The sequence below is a fragment of the Oncorhynchus mykiss genome, chromosome 1 (genome assembly GCF_057628025.1).
Source record: "Oncorhynchus mykiss isolate SJ-2025 chromosome 1, ASM5762802v1, whole genome shotgun sequence".
Lineage (NCBI taxonomy): Eukaryota > Metazoa > Chordata > Actinopteri > Salmoniformes > Salmonidae > Oncorhynchus > Oncorhynchus mykiss.
Window position 1 is genome coordinate 68,909,204 of NC_143022.1, and position 26,370 is coordinate 68,935,573.

The 26,370-nt window shown below is 46.3% G+C and overlaps 1 long non-coding RNA gene across 1 annotated transcript in view; it reads right to left on the bottom strand.

The window, feature by feature from the left end:
• Window positions 1-2,055, bottom strand: part of LOC149985617 (uncharacterized) — a 78,679-nt gene extending 76,624 nt beyond the window's left edge. Inside the window, exon 1 of the long non-coding RNA XR_016496619.1 lies at window positions 1,453-2,055. This is a non-coding gene — a long non-coding RNA (uncharacterized LOC149985617). The remainder of the gene's footprint in view (window positions 1-1,452) is intronic.
• Window positions 2,056-26,370: the final 24,315 nt, after the last annotated feature.

Sequence of the window (26,370 nt, forward strand, 5' to 3'; positions counted from 1 at the left end):
GTTTAAAAGAATCCCAATCAGTTGCCACTAGAGATATTTCTCTTTTGTTTTTGCACCTACATGTCACATTTGTCCGTTATTATTTGAGTATGTATTGTTGTGGTGTATGACTGTTTGTTGGTGGGGAAAGGGGATACATTGCCAAGTCGCCCATGGACATAGATTACCCGTAGGAACATTTTGACTAAGTACCCTAGTTAGAACTGGGCGGACCACTGGGCGGACCACCCACTGTATTTTATTGGTTACTTAGCTTGCTGTTCATGAAGCAGGCTTAGGTTTTTTTAAAATATATTTATTAGTTCTTGCCTTGGATCCAGCTCAGCCCCCCTCCCCCCCTCTCAGTGTTCCTTTTCACTGTTATGATTTGCATGAGACATGTTACGGGTCTCGTTTCCATCCCCACTAGACTGCAGGGCCAAAGGGGTTCGTAACATTTGATATAGGACTCGTTTTACTGTGGAAATAGATATTTTGTACCTGTTTTCTACAGCATCTTCACAAGGTCTTTTGCTGTTGTTCTTGGATTGATTTGCACTTTTCTCACCAAACTACGTTCATCTCTAGGAGACAGAACGCGTCTCCTTCCTGGGCAGTATGGCGGCTGTGTGGTCCCATGGTGTTTATACTTGCATACTATTGTTTGTACAGATGAACGTGGTACCTTCAGGCGTCTGTAAATTTGCTCCCAAGGATGAACCAGACTTGTGGAGGTCTACAAAAAAAATTCTGAGGTCTTGGCTGATTTCTTTTAATTTTCCCATGATGTCAAGAAAAGAGGAACTGAGTTTGAAGGTAGGCTTTGAAATACATCCACAGGTACACCTCCAATTGACTGAAACTATGTCAATTAGCCTATCAGAAGCTTCTAAAGCCATGACATAATGTTCTGGAATTTTCCAAGCTGTTTAAAGGCACAGTCAACTTAGTGTATGTTAACTTCTGACCCACTGGAATTGTGATACAGTGAATTATAAGTGAAATCATTTGTCTGTAAACAATTGTTGGGAAAATGACTTGTGTCATGCACAAAGTAGATGTCCTAACCGACTTGCCAAAACGACAGTTTGTTAACAAGAAATTTGTGGAGTGGTTGATTTTTTTTTTTTTTAATGACTCCAACCTAAGTTATGTAAACTTCCGACTTCAATTGTAAAGGATTATGATAAATACTGCTTTGATGTCATACAAGCAAACCACACACCTGTGAGTCCAGAAGTGTACATTTCCATGTACAAAAACATACCATTTACATTGTTAAAGTTTACCTGGTGTCATTCTCTGGTTTGTTCTGAGCAGAATAAGCCTATGTTAGTCATATTGTGAAGAACAATTGTTGCCAAAGACGCACTTGAATGCACTCATAACTCCATTATTTGCGCACCAAATGACTGTTTTTCTCTATAGTGCCTTATACTGTAAGATCATATTTTTTTTCAAATGTAATTTTACCTCCTTTTTCGTGATATCCAATTGCGAACCAATTCGCCAATCTTGTCTCATCGCTGCAACTCCCCAACGGGCTCGGCGAAGGTCGAGTCATGCGTCCTCCAAAACATGACCCGACTAACCGCGCTCCTTAACACCCGCTCTCTTAACCCGGAGGCCAGCTGCACCAATGTTTCAGAGGAAACTCCGTTCAATTGACGACCGAGGTCAGCCTGTAGGCACCAGGCCCACCACAAGGAGTCGCTAGACTGAGCCAAGTAAAGCCCCCCGGCTAAACCATCTTCTAACCCGGACCACGCTGGGCCAAGTGTGCGCCGTCCTATGGGACTCCCGGTCACTCCCGGGATCGAACCCCAGGCTGTAGTGACGCCGCAACACTGCGACACGGTGCCTTAGATAGAATAAGCTTTCAAATGGAGACTAGGGACATACCTAAAAGAGATGCAGTTTAATCCAGTCTCTTGCACACCTCTCTCTCTCTCTCCCTCTCTCTCTTCCCACCTCTCTCGATCTCTTGTGTTCTCTTTCTTAATCTCTATATCCCCCTTTTCTCTCTCTCTCCCTCTCTACTCTCCTTCTCTCTCACTCACTCACTCTTTCTCTCTCTCCCCCTCTACTTCCTATCTTCCCATCTCCTCTGTCTCCTCTCTGTTTGGAGCCTAATGGAAATGCTATTCCAAGAGTAATGAAAATAAACACTGGCCTTGGGAATCAACGTCCATCCAAGAGCAACTCGTCCATGAAGCAACATCACCGTTATATAATGGGACTCATTTGAGGAGTTCACATCACAGTTTATTTTATTTAATATCACATTTTATTTAACTTTCCTTAAATAGGATCTTATTGGGTTGCATGGCCTGGGTGGTGGGTGGTGGCTGATGGTGGAAGGATGAAGGGATGGAATAATGGTGTGGGGTGGTATGTATTGGATTGGGAATGACCTCCTTCCATTACCCTAGAGCCCTCAAGCTCAACTCTGGACCCCGAAGCCAGTTCCACTGCATTTTTTCATTGTTCCCCTCTAATCAGGGACTGATTTAGACCTGGGATACCAGGTGGGTCCATTTAATTATCAGGTAGAACAGAAAACCAGCAAGCCCCGGACCTCATAGGGTAAGAGTTGAATACCCCTACTCTAGAGTATATGAATACACAGCACATTTTGGCCCTGGAGTCACACAAAAAAACTACTGGACACAAAATAAAATGTGTCTGTTTTTTAGCTGGTCTGACTGGCCTCCATTTTTAAAAACTGTTGGACAGATTTGTGTAGGAATGAGATTTTGAAGTAGTCTGCCAAACTGTAAGACATTTGTAAATTACTTTGTAAATTGTTGTGTAAACTCTAAAACATTCATGAACTTTTAAAGAACTCTCAAAGCACTACTCTAAAATAAAAAACGGTAAAAAGGAGGAACCCAGAGACCGCTTGGAGGCATTTCCGTTACTGCATGAATTCTAAAAGATTTTTGCAGATATTTGGCCACAGAGTTACTCAGCATGTCCAAAATCAATCTAGGATTGCAGCGGACAGAAATAAAAGGCTGTGACCACGTGTAGATAAATCTATTCTGAATGTCACTGACGGGAGAGAGGATTGGGATTCAGTCCACTGATACCACAAACAGTCGAGACCATGTCCTGGGGTTCTTAAACTTCTCAACTCAAGGCCCAAATGAGAAATTGACTGTCCTCCCATGACCCAAATCATCCTCAAATGACCCAAATGAAAGAGATATAGTGTGTTATTAGAAATTTATTTTTATAACGTGCGACCCACTTCTCACATGCCCAGGACCCACTTTGGGTCCCGAGAAACCCTGCGGCTAGTCCACTAGGATTTTGGATGTTTACAATGTCTACATGACCTTGTCACCTCAAAACATAATCAGCATGCACACTCCCACACAGCAAGGCCACTGAGCACATACAGTATGTCAGTTCAACATTTAGTTTTGAATTTCATTTGGTTGAGTTGTCAACTCATGTGAGTTCAACGTGAAATCAACAATTATTGAAGTGAAAAAAATACTACATTGCCTTATTTTGATTACTTTTTTTCACATCTAATCAGATTTCCACGTTGATTGAACGTCATCACATAGATAATTTGTTTGTTGAAATGATGTGCAAACAACATTGATTCAACCAGTTTTTGCCTAGCGGGACGTGTGTTGATGAGCCACAACATATCTTGGGCACGAGCTGACATTGAATCAAGACAGCTGGGAGGATGGGGAGGAGGAATGTGTGTGTGTGTGTGTGTGTGTGTGTGTGGCATGCATTCCTGTGCACTGTTTATGTTGACAACCAGCTGCAATAGGATTTTGAGTTTGCTCAATATTTGGGTATATAGCTTCACCAACATACATTCTCAAGTTGAATTGTATGTCCACTCAAATTCAAATTTTAGTTTGAGTGAACATGCAATTCAACTCAGAAATTATTCTACCTTATTTGCATATTTTCCAGTGTAAAATATAACTATTTATGACAATACATTACATATATCATAAGGTCTTTCTTTGAGGGTCTAGTTACACCGTAACACAGTGGTCTGAAACTCCTGGTTCACAGGCCACATCAAGGCTGCAAGTCACATTATGCTGGCTTGCAAAGTGATGTGTAATTCCTATTGGAATCCAGCTAGAGTGAGGATATCCAACAATTGAAACTTTCAACCACTCTCAACCTGCATTGAGAATGACTGCCGGGGTAAGGAAGATTGATTATTGAGACTACCTAAATCATATAAACTGGAACAGTCATCTCAGTAACACGTGCAAAAAGTCAAACTACTAACAGATAGTTTAGAAAAGTGTATGTTATTTATGTTTGTGTAGTATAAAATTAATCAACCAATCAATGCACATGCAAAAAGACAGGTATTGAAACAAACATTTCTGACAATCAAACTGCAATAGAGCATGCTGGGAAATATACGAATAATGGGTGTGGTTTTGAGCAAACATGAATTTGTAGTTTTACTCAACAAGCTTGTTCAAATTCACATAACGCTGATTAATCTATTGGTTCAAGTTAGCTTTTTACAGTGTGTGTTTTACAGTGTGTTAAGTCAGCCCAGCCTTGTCTCCCACACACCTACACCAAAATGTACTGTCTGTCTGACCGGACGCCTGTGTGATTATCAAGAGGATACTCCGCAGGATTCCACACGGCTCCTTGTGGCAGTCGTAATGACATCAGCGGACAAGCCATGATGCATGACAATATGAACCGCTCATAATAGCATAATCAATGGATGGCCTTGTCTGTTGACTTCCCCTCGTCTAGTTCCTTCTTAAGGAATCGTGTCGCTCTCTCATTCCCGCCTTGCTCCTTCCTCCATGTCTCCCTCTATCACCATTACTCTACCTCTCCCCTCTCTCCATAGGTGGGAAGCTCAGATAGGACTTTAGCCCATAATCCCTGGTCTCAGTGAGCTGAGATGGGAAGTGATGGGAAGTGAGAAGTATGTGAACACGAGGTCCCCCCTTAAGCCTCAGTGATTGGGGATAAGAGGGTTTGTGGGGGCGTCTCAGCATGCTGAAACACCATCCCTGCACTACATATAACCCATCTCTCTAGCTCTAGTTCCACATCTGCAGCCGCTCACATTTTTTATGTCCTGGCTTGATGAGCCACAACACATGTTGGGCCCGGGTAGACATTGAATCAACAGTGCTGGGTGGATGGGGAGGGGTGTGTGTGTGTGTGTGTGTGTGTGTGTGTGTGTGTGTGTGTGTGTGTGTGTGTGTGTGCGTGGGCACGTGTGTGTATGTTTATCAGGAGGGGGAGATGTTCTTGGCTGAAGCACAGTCAGGAATCAGACATCTCTTTCTGCCAAGGAGAAGTTTAACTATATTCTGCTTATTCTCTTGGCAGGAGTCCACAGAGTAAATCATCTCCAGTATTTAAGTGGTATTGCTCTTGTCCTCTGTATCTCAACAAGACTTCACAAAGCTACAAAGTCAAAGGTTATGCAGCTATGTTATATTGGGTCAACATATGGAGACAAATGAACTCAATGCGCTTATGTAGATCATATAAAGAACGTTTTGTTAAGGACCTCCAACACAGACTAAATAACCTTCTGTGATTCAGGGACGTTGCTATTGCAGAATTAGTTAAACAATCTGGCTCCAAGTGATTGGCTATAACAAGAGCCCAGAGTTTTTCCTGTTCAGATCACATGGGCAGGAAAAACGTCTGACCCTAATCACAATCAACCCACAGCTGTAGCTTCGACCAACATACGCATGATTCAAACGAAATCACATTTGATTCATCACATGCTTGGTAAACAACAGGTGTAGACTAACAGTGAAATGCGGACTTACAGGCCCTTCCCAACGATACAGAGAGAAAGAAAATAGAGAAATAATTGAAAAAGTAATAACATGTAGTAATAAAAGTAACAATAAATACACAATGTGTAATGATAACTTGACCATATACACAGGGTACCAGTGCCGAGTTGATGTGAAGGGGTGCGAGGTAATCAAGGTAGATATGTATCTATAACTAGGAATAAAGTGACTAGGCAACAGGACATATAATGAACAGTCGCAGAAGCGAATGTCATGAGTCAAAAAAAGTGGAAAAAGGGTCAATGCAGATAGTCCGGGTAGCTATTTGTTTAACTACTGCATTTAACTAACTACTTAGCAGTCTTATGGTTTGGGGGTAGAAGCTGTTCAGGGTCCTGTTGGTTCCAGACTTACATCTGTACCGCTTGCGTGTGGTAGCAGAGAGAACAGCCCATGACTAGGGTGACTGGAGTTTTTTTTTTTTTTAATTTAGGGTCTTCCTCTGTCACCGCCTGGTATAGAGGTCCTGGATGGTCATGCAGCCAGTCAAGATGCTCTCAATGGTGCAGCTAAATAACTTTTTAGGATCTGAGGGCCCATGCCAAATCTTTTCTGCCTCCTGAGGGGGAAGAGACGTTGTCGTACCCTCTTCACGGCTGTGTTGTTGTGTTTGGACCATGATAGATCCTTAGTGATGTGGACACCGAGGAACTTGAAGCTCTCGACCCACTCCACCCCGTCGATGTGAATGGGGGCGTGCTCGGCCCTCCGATTCCTGTAGTCCATGATCAGCTCCTTTGTCTTGCTGACGTTGTTGTCTTGGCACCACAATGCCAGGTCTCTGCCCTCCTCCCTATAGGCTGTCTCATGGTCGTCGGTGATCAGGCCTACCACTGTCGTGTCGTCAGAAAACTTAATGATGGTATTGGAGTCATGCGCAGATACACAGTCACGGGTGAACAGGGAGTTCATAAGCCATATTTGACCTTACAGTGCCAGACTTGGCCCGACCACCACCCTACTCCAGTCACCAGCTAGCATCCATCCATCCAGGTCCATCTGAATCCCTTGGCCTGTGAGCCTGTGAGCCAGGGGGCAGACCAGGCTGAGTCTCCAGGAGCTGGGTCTTGAGGGCATTGGAGGTGAGGTTGCTCAGTGACCAAGGGATCATTACAGAGGGATTAGTACATGGGATCATCCAGGGCTTACACAGCAGGCAGCTGTTCTGGACAGAGGGGCAGGGGGCTGGCGCTGGAGTGGGCTACCCTGGGAACCCAAAGGCTAAGCTGGAACTGCCCCCCACACACACTTTCCCCCCACCTGTGAGAAACCCCCACTCCCCTCCCTCTAGGGGCCAGTGTTGTGTCTGAGAGGACAGTGGACATGGGGTGTAGGCCATTACGGCTCCTCCAGAAGACCCATGTGTCTACATTGTCACTGTGGGGCTTTGTGGAACACTGTCTTTGGGGAGGATTGGGCAACGGCTGCTGTGTCTATCTTGGCGGTGGGAAAGGAGATGGTGATGTTGGTGGTGTGGGCAAAGAGGAATGTGAGGAAGGGTCAGAGCAGGGTAGAGAGGATCAACAGGAGGGATTGGAGGGTTAACACTGTGCAGGCCACAGACAGGGCTCAAACACACCAGGGCTGGCCTTGGGAGCACAGAGGTGTCTTTCTCATTTTGGAATTGAACTAATAAATTAAATGTACGCAATGTTCAAGGACTTTCACAATCAACATTTTCAACAACAAAAAAAATATTTAAATGTTTTTGGGAACATCTTCACAGTCTAAATAAACAAAATAATTTTTACCGTTGGGATAATATTGTACCATTAATAGGAGTACTAACACCAATGATGGTAACATCAATGAGATCATTTAGGTTATTGAGGATTTTCTTTCATGGAGGCCACAGATCAAATCGAAGGTCATTAACCCTTTAAAGATAATTGAAGTGATTATTTTGTGCTCACAATGCTATTTCCCTTCATGTAAACTGAGTAACCCCAAGTGAAACTTTGGATTTAGACACACCAAATGATCAATGGAATCCACATTTTATGACAAACACTCAAAGTAGTATTTGGGCCCGGGTCTGAGGGAAACCACATGCACACACCAACACACCTATCTTGCCAATTTCTTTATTAGTGGGCAGCACATTCACTGGCTCTGAGGCTGGCTGATGCTGGCTGTGGTCGCGGCTGAGGAGAGAGTGAGGCCGCCTATAAAGACACTGATTGTTGCCCTGCATTTCCCCTCGGCTCTTTAAAACAGGCTCCTGGCCTCCCTTCCCTGGCACTGAGCACAGTGTCTACTTGGCCCAAAATGGCTCCAGCTCCGAGCCCAAACCCCCAGTTGCACCACTTACAGTAATCACAGCACATTATTGGGAATTCAATAAAAAAACAAATAACAGGCGCTAAATCTTTCACCCTAATGACAGGGTTGAGTGCTGGGGATTGGGGTGGGGGATTGGGGGTGGGAGAGCCCCTAGAATTAGTGAGAGCGGGAAGGTGGGAAAAGTACAGTCTCTGGACTCTGAGTTATGACCGCACAGTGACCACTAATGGACACTGCTCGCTCTTGATCGGAATCTTGGTTTGATTTGTGAGGTTTCAGGGTCGTTAACGGTCCAATCCTCTGGATCCCGGGACCTAGTACAACTCGTCCACTCCTCTACCCCTCCATCCTTTCATCTCACTGTCAGATGACCCCTCCTCAGCCCTGCTCTGTGGCCCCTAGCCAGAGGTATAGGAAGTGGGGTCTATGGAGAAGGTAACACCCATTAGGCCAGAACTTTCGAGGACTTCAATTCTCAAAACACATAATCGGGGATTCACGGACATGATTGTTGTCATGGACGTGTCTCCCCTGCAGTGCTGTGGCCATTGAGCACATGTGTAATCACAGACACTATGTGAGTATTTTGTGTTAGTGGAGCCTCTCTCTCACTATTTGAATCCTGTTTGGAGGGGAACCGCTAAAGCCTACCAGCTGTTTCAAATTGTTCTTCTTTGAGCCCCCCCCCCCCCTTCCCTCCATCCTTCCCCATCACCACTGGCACTACCACTACCACTCCCTCCATCCAAACATACACACTCACACACTCAACCCTCTCCACATGCGCGCAGCCAGAACGTGCACCTGATCCCCTGGATCACAGGGAGGGTGGGGGAGAACAGAGCACATATGATTGGCCTGTCACTGTTGGTGGTGTGGTGATTGGATTGGCTGATGCCATCCACACACACTACCACTCCCGTAGAACTAACGGAATAAATTCCACAAAAATGTGGACTTTGTTCTCAATACAATACGCACAGTGTGTGTGTGTGTGTGTGCATATGAGTGTGTGCGTGCGTGGTGTATGTGCGTTGGTGTGTGTGTCTGTGCGTGCCCGTGTGTGTGTACGTCTGTCCATCTTTGGATGTGTGTCTGGGCATGGTCAAAGAGCTCTATTCAGTGACCCTTGTGAAACTGTATATCAGTGGAGGTGAGCCCATCACACTCCTAGGTGTCACCATACCCATCCTTTCAATAACGGGGGCTGTTGAGATAGCTAGTGCAGGGTGTTCGTTCTGGTTGTCCAATGTCCACTGAACTGTTGACTGTTGAAAAACACTACTTAAGGCTGTTTTCTCTGGGATTGTTGGGCAAACACGCAGGTACACAACCGACAAATGCAGCTAGCATGAGTTGAACATGGCCCTCTGCTGTGTAGAGCAGTTCTGTGTCTCCCATTCCGACCGTGTGTGAGTGAGACTGAGAGTGACACAGTACCGTATACTGTGGCATACCACACATTCCCTGGACCTGTCACTCCTTCAACACAGCAACAGACACTCGCACAAACTACGACATCAGCGCACAGACACCAAGAAACACTTATCCTAGGCATTAAGCCTCCACATCCACATACGTAAACATACAATTCACATACATAAACATACTACTCTAATCCATGTAATGTTTCTCCCACATACATTTGCATATTCAATACTTTTACACGTTTGTACCATCGCATTACGTGCCCCAGACTAAGCCTGAACATTTCAAGGTAAAGTCTGTGATGTTCTTGGTTGGAACACAGCAGCAGCACACAAAGCATCTTTGTTCAGGTAGCTCAGTGCTCAGGGAGGAATAAAGATAAACAAACATTCTTTGGGGGAGATGAAAGAGAGCTGGAGTGATTGTAGGAGAGGGAGTGAGCGATAAGATCTGACCCTTATTATGTGGAAAAGAGCTGCTTTATGGCAGACAGGGTGTGGGACACCCAACCCTCCCCTAACCCAGCCCTTCCCTAACCCAGCCCTTCCCAAACCCAACCCTCCTCTAACCCAGCCCTTCCCTAACCCAGCCCTTCCCTAACCCAACCCTCCCATAACCCAACCCTCCCCTAACCCAACCCTCCCATAACCCAGCCCTCCCCTAACCCAGCCCTTCCATAACCCAGACCTACCCTAACCCAGGCCACCTCTAACACAGCCCTTCCCTAACCCAGTCCTCCCCTAACCCAGCCCTACCCTAACCCAGGCCACCCCTAACCCAGCTCTCCCCTAACCCAGCCCACCCCTAACCCAGCCCACCCCTAACCCAGCCCTCCCCTAACCCAGCCCTCCCATAACCCAGCCCTCCCATAAGCCAGCCCTCCCATAAGCCAGCCCCTCCGGAACCCAGCCCTCCCCTAACCCAGCCCTCCCATAATCCAGCCCTCCCATAACCCCGCCCTTCCCTAACCCAGGCCACCCCTAACCCAGCCCTTCCCTAACCCAGGCCACTCCTAACCCATCCCTCCATTAACCCAGCCGAGTCCACCCCTAACCAAACCCTGCCCTAACCCAGCCCTCCCATAACCCAGCCCTACCCTAACCCAGGTCACCCCTAACCCAGCCCTACCCTAACCCAGGCCACCCCTAACCCAGCCCTCCCCTAACCCAGCCCTTCCCTAACCCAGCCCTCCCCTAACCCAGCCCTACCTTAACCCAGACCTACCCTAAACAAACCCTTCCATAACCCAGCCCACCCTTAACCGAACCCTCCCATAGCCCAGCCCAGTCCACCCCTAACCCACCCCTCTCCTCACCCAGCCCAGCCCAGCCCAGCCCAACCCAACCCACCCCTAACCAAAGCCTCTTCTAACCCAGCCCTCCCATAACCCAGCCCACCCCAAACCCAACCCAACCCAACCCTCCCCTAACCCAACCCCCCCCTTAACCGATCCCTCCCCTAACCTAATCCATCCCTCCCTTAACCCAGCCGAGTCCACCCCTAACCCAGCCCTCCCCTAACCCAGCCCAGCCCAGCCCAACCCAACCCACCCCTAACCAAAGCCTCTTCTAACCCAGCCCTCCCATAACCCAGCCCACCCCAAACCCAACCCAACCCAACCCAACCCTCCCCTAACCCAACCCTCCCCTAACCCAACCCTCCCCTAACCCAGCCCTTCCCTAACCCAGCCCTTCCCAAACCCAACCCTCCTCTAACCCAGCCCTCCCCTAACCCAGCCCAGCCCAGCCCAACCCAACCCACCCCTAACCAAAGCCTCTTCTAACCCAGCCCTCCCATAACCCAGCCCACCCCAAACCCAACCCAACCCAACCCAACCCTACCCTAACCCAGGCCACCCCTAACCCATCCCTTCCCTAACCCAACCCTCCCCTAACCCAGCCCTTCCATAACCCAGCCCTTCCATAACCCAGCCCTTCCATAACTCAGCCCTTCCATAACTCAGCCCTTCCATAACCCAGCCCTTCCATAACCCAGCCCTTCCATAACTCAGCCCTTCCATAACCCAGCCCTTCCATAACTCAGCCCTTCCATAACCCAGCCCTTCCATAACCCAGCCCTTCCATAACCCAGCCCTTCCATAACCCAGCCCTCCCATAACCCAGCCCTTCCATAACCCAGCCCTTCCATAACTCAGCCCTTCCATAACCCAGCCCTTCCATAACCCAGCCCTTCCCTAACCCAGCCCTTCCATAACCCAGCCCTAACATAACCCAGGCCACCCCTAACCCAGCCCTACCCTAACCCAGGCCACCCCTAACCCATCCCTCCCCTAACCCAACCCTCCCCTAACCCAGCCCTTCCATAACCCACCCCTCCCCTAACCCAGCCCTCCCCTAACCCAGCCCTTCCATAATCCAGTCCTCCCCTAACCCAGCCCTCCCCTAACCCAGTCCTTCCCTAACCCAGCCCTCCCATAACCCAGCCCAACCCTCCTCTAACCAAAACCTCCCCTAACCCAGCCCTCTGGCGCTATACATCCGGACCCTATAAAGGACTACCATGATTCAATATTTACGGTAAAATGCTTTGGGGCTTACTGTCAAAAGAACTATCAACAGAGACAGTGACAAGAGGTGATAAAATTGACTCATCAATTAATGTTTGCCTTGAGTTAACTGTACTAGGAAGAAAAGGTTATATGAGAGTTTCTTTGTGGCGAGGATGGGTTGCATGGTGTGTGTACTGTGTAGAGGTGTTGTAGTACAAAGGGTCAACAGGGTAAATTCTACCACAACCTTAGCTTACATCATAGACCATAAAACCAAGAAGGCTCTCATGCTTGTTGTGGAGATGAGCAAATAGGGGTAATGTGCTCTCTTTCGCTCTCTCCTATTCCTTTCTCTTTCTTTTTCTAGTTCTCCCTCTCTGGGGCTTGAGGGGGATTTAGCAGGATCAGTCTGTCCTGCTGCAGCCAATCAGAACGATCCCATAGTCCTTTGTGCTCTTCAGAAGTGCCTTTTTTTTTGTTATGCGTACTCAGTGGACCACACAATTCCAACACATGCAAGGAATATCACATGCATGAGCATGCACAGGAGGATTCAAACACTTAGGAACTATGCATTATCCAGCTGTACATCGTCTATATAGTAATAGGACTCCATGTGCTCTTGTTGAACATGCGGAGTACATGCTGTGCCTCCCTTTCTCATCTTCAATCCCTTGTTATTTCCCTATCCCTGGCTGGCTCCCCCTCTCATTCTATGCTCTGTTGCCTCTCACTCTGCCTGATGGGGATTGCTGTCTGTTTCTAGGGCTCAGCGATAGTTTCATATTGTGGCGGGGGTGGTGTGATATGTTACAGATGTGTGAGGGGAGGAGGAGTGTGTGTGTGTGGGTGTGTGTGTGTGTGTGTGTGTGTGTGTGTGCACATTTGCATGCTTATATGGTTGTGTGTGACTGTAAGCTCAGACATACTGCATATGTGTGAGAGTCATGATGCTTTACAGTGGTGTGTTACTCTGTTTACAACCAGGTCGATAGATAGAGAAGTCTCCTGAAGCGAAGCCGCAACTCTCAGCTCTCCACCTCACACACACACACACGCGCACGCACGCACAACGCTCTCTCTCCCTCGTCTGAAAGAGGCTACGTGCAGAGCAGGAGCAGTGAGTGTGTATTTCCTGCCAAACACTTCCCTCCACATTCCCGCACACACACTACACTCCTCTTTGCCTTCCCACACACTCTCCCTCACCCATGCCGAGAGCTTAAGCCACACTGAACCAAACTCGCAGGGGTATCCACGCTGTGTCTGCAACACAGGACCCAACCTGCTTACCCATCCACTTATTAACCAATCAAAATCCTCTGGAAATCCCAGATAATCCTTGATAAATCCTCTAGAAGCCCTTTATAAACACTCTAGGAGTTTACTTCATGCTCTGCCCATCAAGCTCTGATTTTCCAACTGCCTGAGAAAAAGGAGGAAAGTATATCAAAACACAGGCTATGCCCAAGCAGTCACAGGCACAGTCCTGCTTCATCTGAGTCACTGTGTTAATGGGAGTGGGTGAGGACGCACTGGTAGAATGGATACACTGGATGTGCTTTATGCTATAATATAGGTAAGGCCAGGAGTGTTTACTGACTATGTGCAGTGTGAGTGTGAGTGTGGATACACTGATATCAAAAAATGCATATCACGTTTTATTTGTCACATGCGCCTGAATACAACAGGTGAAGACATTACAGTGAAATGCTTACTTACAAGCCCTTAACCAACAATGCAGTTTTAAGAAAATGACCTAAAAGAAATAAGAAATAAAAGTAACAAATAATTAAAGAGCAGCAGAAAAATAACAATAGGGAGGCTATATACAGGGGGTACCGGTAGGTACACAGTAAATGTGCGGGGGCAACGGTTAGTCGAGGTAATTGAGGTAATATGTACATGTAGGTAGAGTTATGTTATGAGACACTGGATAAACTGAATGTACTTTGTGTCATGAGTAGGGGCCAGGAGTTATGCCTGACCATGTGACCTAATTGGAGGAAACTCCAGGCCCCAAAGTAATTATAGGCTTTGCGAAGGGCCAAGAGTTTCTCCTAGTCAAGAAAAAGGGTCCAAGATGAGAATTCCTTGGTAAGCCTACTGTAACCTCCCTTCTCTCTATCTCTCTCTGGTTACATTTGTCCCTGACTGTGCTCCAGACTGGCCTGACTGCAGGACTAGGTGTCTGTCAGTACCTGGAGTGCCACTCACTCCCCCACCTCCACCTTCTCCCCTCTGGTGAAACACAGAGAAACCTGCACTGATTACACAGGACAGGGCCTGTTCGGAACACACACACATTCGCTTTTTACAAACACACACGCGCACGCACACACACTTGTCAAACTACACCCTATCCCTCTCGCTCAACTCTCACTCAACTCCAAACACAGACATACACTTCGAGGAAACTCATAGTTGTAGGCACATGAACAGCTACATACTCTGTAAATGATATTCCATTTCAAACAGTCTCCATTCATAAATTATATTTGGGGCCCAGGTTGACTATTATAGACTATTATCATTTGCATTAATGTCTCTATTCAAAGAGCCCAGGGAGAACTTCTGACCAATGTTGTCACTCTAACAGAGAGGGAGGTTGAGAAACAGACTAGGGGAAAATGTATTGTTTGAGAGAAGGAGAGATAATGACAATAAAAGAGGGAGAGAGAGAGAGAGGAACAGATAGAGAGAGGGTGGAAAACAGAGGGGGGAGAGGGAGCGAGAAACAGAGGGAGAGAGAGAGAGAGAGAGAGAGAGAGAGAGAGAGAGAGAGAGAGACACTATGCTGCTGACCCAGTTCCTGGCTCTGTATTCTCTATTTCTAGTGGGCGTTTCGAGTGCCATGGGACTCAGGATGTCACGAATCTCACAAAATCCCACATAGGCTTCACTTCTTCTAGTTTCTCTCCAGCACTATGGATGGATAGTGTGAATCAAAAGCACTGGAAGTCATCCTGTGTGTGTGTGTGTGTGTGTGTGTGTGTGTGTGTGTGTGTGTGTGTGTGTGTGTGTGTGTGTGTGTGTGTGTGTGTGTGTGTGTGTGTGTGTGTGTGTGTGTGTGTGTGTGTGTGTGTGTTTGTATCTGCATGGCTTACAGTTGATCCAGAGGAAGGGAGCGACTGAAAGATGGAGAGGGGGAGATAGAGAGAGAGAGAGAGAGAGAGGGGGAGAAGGAAGGAAAGGAGAGAGGTGCTTCAGGCTCTGGATCGTGTGTGTCTCTGGCTCCCCCCTTGGGAATGCTGGGGTTTTACTCAGGCATGTCTCTCTGTTTGTCATCGGTCTTATCTGCCAGTCATTCCACAAATGGAGACCAGATGCCCTGGAGCAATCCCACACAAAGTTAATTTGTGCAGTACGCACAGAAAGAAGACCTAATTACATAACACCAGCTTCTCTCAACGGAACAGCTGGGCTCGTGCCAGGGTTTCCTAAATCAAAAGAACAGGACACATGAACAATCCAGATACACACAGATACACACTCCTGCACGCACACACACACAGATGCAATGATGTAGTGACGGGGAAATGGAACACAATTAGTTTGAGACCTTGGAGTGAACAACGCCTAATCAGCTGAGAACATGGAGTCATGGTCCAAGAATAGACAGAGAGAGAGAGAGAAAAAGTGCACTGTCACTGAGACCACAGCACAATGCCTGTCCTAGATGTAGTCATGCAGAGAGAGAGAGAGAGAGAGAGAGAGAGGTTGGTGGCTTGATCTGATTGGATGCCCCCACGGACTGACTGGTGCTGATTGGTTGATTGGTTCTACTGAAGGAGACCCAGCCAAGCCAACCATTTCCATGTGGCAACATGCATTATTATGAGAACATTTTGTCCTCTGATGTCATCATGCTTTTCACGGCTGGGCCGTAAGCCACGTCAGCGGTTAGCTTTGGGTGCTGCTCCCTCCAAACCGCCCCATAAACACTGAGAGGAATCGTTGGGAAGTCCAGCTTTGACGTCACCCCATTGAAGTTAGCATTTTAAACAGTTACGGTTAGGATTAGGTAAGGGTTATGGTTAAGGTTAGGCTTATGTTAAGGATACAGGACATGGTTAGGAATAGGGTTTACTTCTCACAAATAAAGTTTTGATACATTTGATCAAATAGCTAAATGTAGTCCAGAAAACATTCATCAGAGACTAAAACCAAAAGTTGGGTATTTGCTTCTGCTAACGGAAGCCTTATATTCGGAAACCAGTGGAAGCGTAGTGGAGACATTGTCGTAGTGGAGACATTGTCGTAGTGGAGACATTGAGTCTGAGCTGGAGTACCTACGAAGGTTTCTGCTGCTTTGAATCTCTGATCTCTCTCTGGGCTCAGCTAGTGTCGACTGATCCTCTCCCGCTGGCTAGAGCAGACTGACTTTGGCACCATTGGCAAAGTGTGTCTCCCCATGCAGAGTCACTAGTCTCAATCTAGTCTCAACCTGATAGTCTGCATCCCCTGGCCTCACTTAGAATAGACCACCTGTCTGTCTGCAGTGGATGCCAAGGGAAGCGGGAGCACTTTACTTGACACCCAGCGTCATAACAGGTTATGGCACGGTCATAACCATGTCATAATATGTCATAACAGGTGACAAAACGTGTCATAATATGCTCATAGCACTGTCATGACACATATATTTACACCTGTTGTGACATACTGTATATTGCGTTTTTATGGATGTTTATTTTATGGCTGGTTTTATACCTACATAAGAGTGTCAAACCCCATTATTTGGAATCATGAGAGAATGCCAAGATTGTGCAAAGCTGCCATCAAGGAAAAGGGTGACTACTTTGAAGAATCTCAAATATAAAATATATTTAGATTTGTTTAACACTTTTTTTGGTTACTACATGATTCCATATTTGTTGTTTCATCATTTTGATGTCTTCACTATTATTCACCAATGTAGAAAATTGTCAAAATAAAGAAAACCTTGGAATGATAGGTGTGTCCAAACGTTTGAATGGTACTGCATATAGAGACGGTTTAGTTTAGTTAGGCTTCATTTTAGGCTTAGTTAGGCTTCATTTTAGGCTTAGTTAGGCTTCATTTTAGGCTTAGTTAGGCTTCATTTTTTGTTGTTGAAATAAACGTGTTTCCTGAACTTTCTTATATCTCTCAGATATAGGACAGACACTTCAGAACAAACGTCCTTGTGATTTCTTTGGGAACTATCTGTTGTTCCATGTAGTGAATCTGTTATTCATTGCGTTCGTATGGGCTAATAGCAGTAATGTCAAAATCATTTTTCTGCAAAATACATTTGGAATATATTTTTTTATTCTTCAAGGGGTCTTAAAATGCTAAATCAAATAACGAAATTATCCTTGGTATGGCCTTCTTAAAACAATTCCATATAGCTTAGTAGAACACCTCCCCCTGCTTTACAGGGTTTAGACTCTTATGAGTTTTAAAGTGGAAAACGGTGCTGCAATAGTGGAGGTTGCTGCTGTTTTCTTTGCGACATGCGGTGACTCTCTGGGGTTCTAAATCAAAAGTTGTTTAGTAGACCGAAAGTCTCGGAAACATTAACTTGCTATACCATGTTGTAGGTCATGTAACTAGTGCACAAAAGGTGGGCCTTAACACGGAAGTATGTTTGTGTGTGTGTGTGTGTGTGTGTGTGTGTGCGCGCCTGCCTCTCTGCTTGAAGTCAGTGAACTCCATGGGGAGCCCTGATAAAGTGAGTGCTGTCATAAACTCTCTTTCTCAGCAAACTCTGTGTCCTTTTGCCAGCCCTGCAATGTGATTGACTACCCAGCAGGCCTGCCTGTCTGCCTGTAGTTTTCTGGGTGAGTGGGTACGTCTAAGGGGAAGACAGCGGGTAACTCATGCCCCCGGCCATAGGGCAGTAAATTAGGCAGGGGGGTCTGAGGGGGGCTAGAAGGTCAAAGGGATGCCTCCAGGCCTGCGTTGCATCCTGAGGATCTCACCCTCCTCGCCCATCAATCAGCAGTGCGACATGGTGGAATTCTCACATCATAACTCAGGGGTTAAACACTCCTGCTCCTCCTCCGCACAAATGAGGTGATCCTAGGTGCAGCAAGACAATCTGTTTGCACATGTTGACCTTTAGATAGTCAACTGTGATTGGTCGGTTCTTTGGGTGAAACCCAAAATCGCTAGGTATTTTCTGTTTCGGCAGCAACTTCTAAGTCTCTGGAGAGGGTTGACTGCACGTGAGTGATAGTGTGTGTGTGTGTGTGGGGGGGGGGGGGGGGGGGCTCCCTTGGTTGAGATGAGTAGATACTGTATAAAAAGAACAATACAAATACTGACATAAACTCAGCAAAAAAGAAACGTCCTCTCATTGTCAACTGCGTTTATTTTCAGCGAACTTAACATGTAAATATTTGTATTAACATAAGATTCAACAACTGAGACATACACTGAACAAGTTCCACAGACATGTGACTAACAGAAATGGAACAATGTGAACCCTGAACAAAGGGGGTTCAAAATCCAAAGTAACAGTCAGTATCTGGTGTGGCCACTAGCTGCATTAAGTACTGCAGTGCATCTCCTACTCATGACCTGCACCAGATTTGCTGTGAGATGTTACCCCACACTTACACCAAGGCACCTGCAAGTTCCCGGACATTTCTGGGGGAATTGGCCCTTGCCCTCACCCTCTGATCCAACAGGTCCCAGACGTGCTCAATGGGATTGAGATCCGGGCTCTTCACTTGCCATGGCAGAACACTGACATTCCTGTCTTGCAGGAAATTACACACAGAATGAGCAGTATTGCTGGTGGCATTGTTATGCTGGTGGGTCATGTCAGGATGAGCCTGCAGGAAGGGTACCACATGAGGGAGGAGGATGTCTTCCCTGTAACGCACTGCGTTGAGATTGCCTGCAATGACAACAAGCTCAGTCCGATGACTGAGACACACCACCCCAGACCATGACAGACCCTCCACCTCCAAATCGATTCCGCTCCAGGGTACAGGCCTCGGTGTAACGCTCATTCCTTCGACGATAAACGCGAATCCGACCATCACCCCTGGTGAGACAAAACCGCGACTCGTCAGTAAAGAGCACTTTTTGCCAGTCCTGTTTGGTCCAGCGACGGTGGGTTTGTGCCCATAGGTGACATTGTTGCCAGTGATGTCTGGTGAGGACCTGCCTTACAACAGGCCTACAAGCCCTCAGTCCAGCCTCTCTCAGCCTATTGCGGACAGTCTGAGCCCTGATGGAGGGAATGTGCGTTCCTGGTGTAACTCGGGCAGTTGTTGTTGCCATCCTGTATCTGTTCCGCAGGTGTGATGTTCGGATGTACCGATCCTGTGCAGGTGATGTTACACGTGGTCTGCCACTGCGAGGATGGTCAGCTGTCCATCCTGTCTCCCTGTAGCGCTGTCTTAGGCGTCTCACAGTACAGACATTGCAATTTATTGCCCTGGCCACATCTGCAGTTCTCATGGCTCCTTGCAGCATGCCTAAGGCACGTTCACGCAGATGAGCAGGGACCCTGGGCATCTTTCTTTTGGTGTTTTTCAGAGTCAGTAGAAAGGCCTCTTTAGTGTCCTAAGTTTTCATAACTGTGAAGTTAATTGCCTACCATCTGTAAGCTTTTAGTGTCTTAACGACCGTTCCACAGGTGCATGTTCATTAAAAGCATGGGAAACAGTGTTTAAACACTTTACAATGAAGGTCTGTGACAGGATTTTTACAAATTATCTTTGAAAGACAGGGTCCTGAATGAGTGACGATTCTTTTTTTGCTGAGTTTATAGTGTATGCAAAAAAAAAAATTGAATGTGTTTCCCAACTCATAAAACACTTTTGAAAAAGGCTTATCGCCCTTATCCTCGCAAGGTGAGGTATTGAAAACAGGGGTGTCAATATTTTTTGCAAAAAAAATACTACTCGTTAAACAATATCTCTTTCTGTGAGCAATTGTATTAGTATAAAAATGTATAATCCCCCCCCCCCCCCCCAAAAAAATGCAAACGATATGGCTCAGTATTAGTATTATTTATTTTATAAAGTATTATTTTCTCATCTTTATCAAGGGTGCCAATGATTTGGACCTGTGTGTTTGTGTGTGTGTGTGTGTGTGTGTGTGTGTGTCTTTCACAGTTTAACAGACACAGAGAAGCATGGTAAGACCTGTACTTCTGATCATATTATAATTGTTTTGCTGTCCATGTCCAAATCATTTAAAAGCAGCTTCATTGAGCTACCCTTTAAATAACATATTGCTCAATCAACAACACCACAAAGTGGAAAATCAGATCCATTAGTATTTTAACTTAGTCATCCCTTTAAGCCCATCCTAGATGAAAGGAGAGGGTGATGCTTTGTACATTTTGAACCTGCAAGCTCTTAGACCAGCAGGTTATTTACAACCTTTCAATTAGCCAACCATTTTACACCTGGAGCTGTAGTCTAAGGGGACTTTGGTGAGCAGGTTAATGACTTAATGAGAGCATTGAGAGCATTAAGGTTGGGGCCGTATCATGGAAAACTCCATCGGGCCCTTCCTGCATGCCCTACAGACCTACAGCCGCCTACCAAGCTGCTTAAGAGCAGCTATGATCTATTCACCTTAGGGGCTCAGGACAAGGTATCAATTATCGCTACACACACACATACGCACACACATGCACAGAGTGACACACACACACGTGTACACGTACACAGACACACACACGCGCACACACAGACAGACACACACACACACTGCAAACACACATGCGAACGCACACACACAATGACACAGAAACAGACACACACACAAACATGTGCACACACACACATGCGCATGCACGCACGCACACACACAGACACACACCCACACATAAACAGATACAGCCCTGCCCTGAGAGGGTATGACATCTGATCTCAATGTGTCCTACTCCAATGTTGAACTAATCAGCTTTCAGCATGTGTCCCTCTCTCGTGGGCGTGACCTGTTGTGTTTTAGATCCAAAATGGATAACAGGTTGTTTTGCTTTTTCCTTCACTAAATTCATTTAGCTAACATACATGTGGTCTCTGTGTTTTATCGCAACCATCCATAAGGTCATAATGTTCAACCATGACATGCAGGCTGTTTTTCTCCCAGTTGAGTTACAGATCACAGTAAAAATACAAGAAACCTGATCTCACCGTTAGGTATTATTTCCAGCATCTACTGGACCCAACATGGCTGTACGACCAATTTCTGGAAAATACTTAAATGTGAAAATGGTTGGCTTAGCAGACTCCTGCTCCCCATAAAGATTGGGCTTGAGTGAAAATCACACAGTACTAAACATTCATATGAACAGGATTAATGTGTTCATACTTTCAGTATTTAATGTCTGACTGATGTGCAAAAGCATCTGATTTCACCATCACTATCACTATTCAAAAACATATATAGATATATTTTAATAGGACTAAAGCGTGAAAAAAGATCATCTACAGAGAGATAGATAGTCAAAGTCTATTTGTGTTCATGTATTTCTAAAGTGTTGTGAGGACAGACGCTGGGATACAAGAAGCTAGTACAGGGAGTGAATATTGAATAAATAACAGACTTGAAACAAAACACAGACAAGGGAAACATACTGACTAGAGGATGAAACTGAGGAAGAGACAGATATAGGGGAGGCAATCAATGAACTAATGGAGTCCAGGTGAGTTCAATGAAGCACTGATGCGCGTAACGATGGTGACAGGTGCGCATAATTATGGGCAGCGGAGGGGGAGCGGGAGCAGGTGTGACAGTACCCCAAACCCCCCCCCCCCACCCCACCCCACCCCACCCCCTCTAGGGGCACCACCCGGCGGCGTCCCACCTGGGCGAGCCTGAAAAGCCGGCTGAGGTGTGGAATCTCAACGAGCCGGCTGAGGCTTGGGAGACTGACGAGCCGGCTTAGGCAGAGCGTGGGATGGGAGCCTGCCGAGCCAACCGAGGCAAGAAAACCTCTCAAGCCAGCTAAGGCGTGGAAGCCTGACGAGCCAGCTGAGGCATCCCAGGCGTGACAAGTGTCTCTGTTTTAGCAGTGGTAGGAGGCCGTGGTCCAGGGAGAACGCGAACATTGGCATCAGTTTGGAAGGTATTGCCACCAGGTGCAGGAGGGCACTAGCAGGCATGTAGCAGGATTAGACTGGGCACAGTGACTGTAACACTCCGGGGTTAGAGGAGCCTCTCATCTACTGCTACATGAGTGCTGAGAGACTGGTAGGTGGAAGAGTGGGGTCTGGATTCCTCAGATGAACACACACACGTACGCACACACACACCTACAGTAGGAACCCACCGAAGAGGGTGCAAATGGGGGGCACATAAAGCCCGAACCCTCAAGGAATAAAAGTTGATGACCTGTAGTCAGAGGTACATGATTCAGACTGAGCCACCATGGAGGCAGCTGCTGCTGCAGCCTGGTGCTCCAGAGGTACGCTGTGTACTTCTGGTAGCGCCTTACACATGATCTAAAGAGCCAGGCATTTCCCTCGCAGACATTTCTGCGGGCGACTGTAGCTCTTTAGTGGTTACACTCCAGACGCAAAAGCAAATCTCAGGCCCTCATTAGTTGGCACAGATGATTCAGCCCCTTTCATAAGGCTGCACACAGGCACACACACCGACACAGACACACTCTCCCTTCGCCCCTCTCAGCCCTTATACACCTCATACATCTCACATGCAAGCCCCCAGCATCTCAGCATATTACAGTGGGATAAGATTACTGGCCCATTTGACAATGGTCAACATCGCTGTCAGCTGGATTGTGAGAGACAAGGCAAACAATGTTCTCAGAATATACAACATTGATGTTCCAGGCGCGTTTTATGGGACGTTGCAAGAACATTCATTCATATGTCCAGTTTTCTGAGGGTTCGGAGAACATTCCATCAACATCCCACCAAACATCTAAAACAGGTTAACATTCACAAGGCTGCAGGGCCGATTATCAGGACCAGCTGGCAAGTGTCTTCACTGACATTTTCAACCTCTCTCTGACCCAGTCTGTAACACCTACGTGTTTCAAGCAGACCACCATAGTACCTGTGCCCAAGAACACCAAGGTAACCTGTTTGAATGACTTTCGCCACGTAGCGCTCACATCTGTTTCCATGAAACGCTTCGAAAGGCTGATCATGGCTCACATCAACACCATCATCCCAGACACACTGTACCCACTCCAATGGTGTTCAACACCATAGCGCCGTCCAAGCTCATCACTAAGCTAAGGACTCTGGGATTGAACACCTCCCTTTGCAACTGGATCCTGGACTTCCTGATGGGCTGCCCCCCAGGTGGTGATGGCAGGCAACAACACATCTGCCACGCTGACCCTCAACACGGGCTCCCCTCAAGGGTGCGTGGCCAGTCCCTGTACTCCCTGTTCACCCACAACTGCATGGCCGCGCACGACTCCAACACCATCATTTAAGTTTGTCGACGACATGAAGGTGGTAGGCCTGATCATCGATGACGATGATGAGACGGCCTATAGGGAAGAGGTCAGCGACCTGGCAGTGTGGTGCCAGAACAACAACTTCTCCCTCAACGTCAGCAAGACAAAGGAGCTGATCGTGGACTACAAGAAACAGAGGGCTGAACACACCCCTATTCACATTGACGGGCCTTTAGTGGCTCGGGTCGAGAGCTCCAAGTTCCTCGGATCACTAAGGATCATAGTCCACAGACACCAACACAGTGGGTTAAATAGTTAACCAAATAGCTACCCAAACTATCTGCATGAACCCTTTTTGCACTAACCTTTTTGACTCATCACATGCGCTGCTGCTACTGTTTACTATCTGTCATTTTATCCTAGTAACATATCTACGTCAATGCATTATTACTATACAGAAAGTCCTTCAATTGTTTAAATAAGTCAATCAAAATCACTTATGAGAAAATAGTCAAGTTTTCCTCCAACCCCTTTCCATGTGTGGTACGGACGTGGGTGAGGCCAGGTCTACATAAGGGTGCTAATTTTAAAAAAAAATCACAAAAGCTCTGACGAAGGCCGTGAGGCTGATATGTAAGCTTATTAAATATCAGTGATACTACCAAGAGCAGTGTGCGGTTTCCTTTTTCCTTCAACTTGTTCAACTGTTGCCATGCACCCGCAAAGAGATTGCGCAGATGTGCGAGTGCCTTTTGAATTACGTATCGTAGACTCGTCAACAGAGATGTTAGCTTGTTCCAGATATTTCTGTAAGTCTTTAGATGACATTCTAGGATTCTTCTTAACCTCATTGAGCATTCTGCGCTGTGCTCTTGCAGTCCTTTTTGCAGGATGGCCACTCCTAGGGAGAGTAGCAACAGTGCTGAACTTTCTCCATTTATAGACAATTGGTCTTATGGTGGACTAATGAACATCAAGGCTTTTAGAGATACTTTTGTGACCCTTTCCAGCTTTATGCAAGTCAACAATTTTTCATCTTGGGTCTCCAGAGTTCTATTTTGTTCGAGGCATGGTTCACATCAGGCAATGCTTCTTTTGAATACAAACTCACATTTTGTGAGTGTTTTTTATAAGGCAGGGCATCTCTAACCAACATCTCCAATCTCGTCTCAATGATTGTACTCCAGGTTAGCTGACTCCTGCCTCCAATTAGCTTTTGGAGAGGTCATTAGCCCAGCGGTTCACATACTTTTCCCGACCTACTGTCACGGATCCCTCCGGAACTTTCATTTCGCACACCTGTCCCCTATTCCCACTGATTAGTACTTGTATAAGTGTGCCCTTTGGTTTCCATTGGGCAGTCCGTCATTGTTACAATGTCTGTTGGTGCGTGTGAGTACCTGTGCTGTGTGTTTTGGCTTTCGTGCCATTGCGGTTTGCGCAGATGATTACGGGTCTCATCCCGTGTGTTAATCATTCTGCACTTGTTATTTATTCGAGATACTCCTCGCTCTTTTGTTTGGGTTTCTACCCTGTGTTTTGTATGATGTTTGGTATTCGTCCCCGTGCCTTTACATGGGACGCCGTAATTTGTGTGTCATTGAAAACCCTATTATACATTCTTGCTCCTGTCTCCCGAATCATTCTTACCCCACCCACACTGTGAATGTTTAAATGATGTATTCAATATCGACAAAAATACAATCATTTGTGTTATTAGTTTAAGCAGACTGTGTTTGTCCGTTGCTGTGACTTAGATGAAGATCAGATCCAATTTTATGACCAATTCATGCAGACATCCAGATAATTCCAAAGGGTTCACATACTTTTTCTTGCCACTGTAAATGGAGTGAATGGGATTTACCTACAGAACAATATGAAATGCTCTGTGACAAGGTTGATGCCTGACATAGACAGTGGCGCAGCAGGAAGATCTGAATGCCGCGATCCAAGAAGTTGTACATTCAACTCCCAGGTGAGGACATGTGGAATAATAATGACTGCATAAATTAACATGCACAATGTAATCATGTGTGTGTCAAATATGCAAGTTGAAAACACAATGTTAAAAGCTGTGTGTGGGTATCTCTAAAATGTTCAACAGACAAAAAGGGCTGTGCATGGATCAGTGGTTCACCAATCAGTGATTGGCTCTGCAAGATGTAATAGGTGATTTTTTTTGTTGACAATGTTTTTCCAACCTTCCCATGAAATGTGTCTGGAACATGAATATCTTAAGTTCTGAGAACATGGTAACCACATTCTGGGTAAGTTCTATTTGACATTAAGGGAATGGTCTCTTGGAAATATTCCTTGGACATCACGGGAACATGCCTATGAAAATGTAAATTACCCAATTCGCTTATTTTATTTAACTAGGCAAATCAGTTAAGAACAAACTCTTATTTTACAATGACAGCCTACCCCGGCCAAACGCTCCCCTAAACACGGACGACGCTTGGCCATTTGTGTGCCACTCTATGGGACTCCCGATCATGGCCACTTGTGATACAGCCCGGGATGGAACCAGGGTCTGTAGTGACCCCTCTAGCACTGAGATGTAGTGCCTTAGACTGCTGCGCCACTCTGGAGTGAACATTCTCTAAAATGTCTGCTTTCAATGTGTCCTACTTCCCTCAGCATGTGCGCTTCAGATACAAAATTAATTTCAGGTTGTTTTGTTTTCTCCTTGTAACGGGTACGCTAGGAGTCGGGAAGCAAGTAAAGGGAGTGCATTTAATAATAAATGGAACAAAACAAGAAAACGTAGCGTACAGAAATAACACAGGAACAGAATCAACACCGCATGGGGAAAGAACCAAAGGGAGTGGCAGATTTAGGGGAGGTAATCAGCAAGGTGATGGAGTCCAGGTGTGTCTCATGAGACACAGGTGCTTAACGATAGTGGCAGGTGTGCGTAATAATGAGTAAACTGGCGACGTGAAGCGCCGGAGAGGGGG